Raw genomic sequence first — 2404 nt, 5'->3', positions numbered from 1 at the left:
CACTGTTTGTTTCTTTTCTTAAATCTATGTTTCATTCTAATATTTCAAGTAGCTCATGTTGCAACTTTTTCACGTAGGTCATGCTGCACATCTTTGAGTGGTTACTCTGTCTCACCATGTTACCTTCCTCCATGGGGCTTTTCTGGGAAAAGAGGTCAGTGGAAGCACTAGAAGGAAGCAACCCTTGGGATTACACAGTGTGCTTACTTGAAAAGATGAACGTCACTAAAACCATTTTAGGATTACATACCTCCAATTTATTGATTTGGTCTGTTCCTTCTTTTTCCCAGCTGACCACAGCGCAATGCAGGTTAAGTGGGGTGTACTGCCTGTGTCCTGCAGTAATGTGATAATGATCTGAAAGACCCTGTTGCAGCCAGAGATGGTGACAATTTATTTACTTGCATACTTGTTGAAGAAGTGGTCTTTGACTGCTGAAGTGGAAGGCTGGAGAATGAATTCTCAGAGTGTTAGGGTTAATACATAGGACATAGAGAAAGTTCTAAGAAGGATGGTAACCTGAAATACAAGTAAGGCTTGGAAGCTAAATTAACTTTTGTGATTGTTTCTGAAGTGCAGGTGTTCATATGCTCAGGAGAGGAAGACATAAGGGGAGCAGGACAGAGATGGAAGACTTGACAAAAGGCAAACTTTAACAAGGGGATCTGAGATATGCAATCTTTCAGGCAGTTTGTCTAAATGCTTTTGTATTTATCCTAGAGAAGGAGAGAATAGAAGTCTACAAGAACGCAGAATGCTGCACCACAGGGAAACAGATAAAGTATTTTTTGAAATACAAAACCAAGTATAACCATAAGGAATCATCAGGTATATTCTGGTCAAGATGTTGTGGGCATACTTGAGCCCACTTCAGACCAAATCTCAAGGCTCTTGAAAAAATCTTCCATTTCATGGTCTTAAGAGTCTTTTTTGGTTTGTTTTTATTTTACTTTTTTAACAGTAAAAATTGAGGGGTGAAAATTCACTTGTAATAATCTCTAAAAAACCAGTAAATTCCCAGAAAAATGTAGACTGGGGATTTGCTTGACTAGGTTTAGCAGCAGTTTTCCAGCCTGTGATTCACTGGGCTCACCAGGGAGCACAAGCAGCAGCTGACTGCCACTGTTCTTCTGTGGTCTTGTAAAGCAGCTGTGGGAGTCCATCAGCCAGGTAACTCCACAGTCCAAAGGCAACTACAGCTGATCCTTGCCAACAACAACACAGAGCTGAACAAAGTCTCATAGGAATCCCTGGCACTTCCTAACAAAGGGTGCTGCCTTCCTCTAGGTCTGAGCCTCTTCCAGCTGCAGTTGAGAACAGGACTGGACATCACTGTTGTTTCTCCTTGCTGGTGTCCAACGTTGGCTTTGCTGTCTCCTTTTGAATAGTAGGAGATGAAATCCAGGCATTGCTGATTCTTGGCTGTGCTGTCGTACTCGTGACTGTTTTCCTTCTCATCCAACAGATCCCCACCCACCCATGTGTTCAACATGGGGCTCAGAGCCAACCTTCTGCTCCAGGACTCCAGTCATTGCAGGCTCTGTTGCAGGAGGGTTTGAGCAAGAAACAGTCAATAAGCCTATGGAAGTGAATGTAAAGGAACAGCCCTTTGGCCAGTTTGGGTCAGCTGTTCTGGCCATGCTCCTTCCCAGCTTCTTGTGCACTTCCTCACTGGCAGAGCCTGGGAGACTGAGATGTTCTTGATTTAGAGTAAGCACTGCTTAGCAACAACTACAACATCAGTGTGTTATCAACATTATTCTCACACTGAATCTAAACTACAGCACTGTAGCAGCTACTAGGAAGAAAATTAACTCTATCCCAGCCAAAACCAGGGCTCTGCCAACAGCCTGGAACTGCCTATCCTCTCCACCTGGGAAATGGAGTGACCAGAAGTGCTTCTTCAAAGACTGGGAGAACTTTAAGAAATATGGGTTCTCCTAGTAATGCAGACTTCACATCTCTGCCATTTGGTGAGGGATAGGTAAAACATTTTCTGCATCTAGATCAAGTTTGCTATTCAAGTAACACTAATGTAGATTACAGGCTTTCATCTTACTGTCTCTAATTTTTTTTTAAAAAATCAAGCATAACCTTGAATATGTCATGTAGAAAGTTGTTTGTAAATTACATGTAGAGACTGTAATGGGTATTCACCTGTTTCACCAAACTGATACTGCAGTTTTGCAAATGTAACTGTGCAGGTCTTTTATGGTCAATATCCCTTATATTAAAAAAAAAACCCAACAAATAACCTTGGTGGGTTTTTTCAAAGTGTTAAGCTGTTCTTGCACTCTTCTGGTTTGGATCTCTAAGGAAATCTGTTATTGGTTGCACTACAGCAAATTCTTAATATCTTGTTAGATGCTTTTTGATAGTTGTGTTTTGTTTTGTGTGTTGTTTG

This window comes from Aphelocoma coerulescens, chromosome 15, assembly GCF_041296385.1.
Source record: "Aphelocoma coerulescens isolate FSJ_1873_10779 chromosome 15, UR_Acoe_1.0, whole genome shotgun sequence".
Lineage (NCBI taxonomy): Eukaryota > Metazoa > Chordata > Aves > Passeriformes > Corvidae > Aphelocoma > Aphelocoma coerulescens.
Note: the sequence above shows the minus strand (reverse complement) of the source record.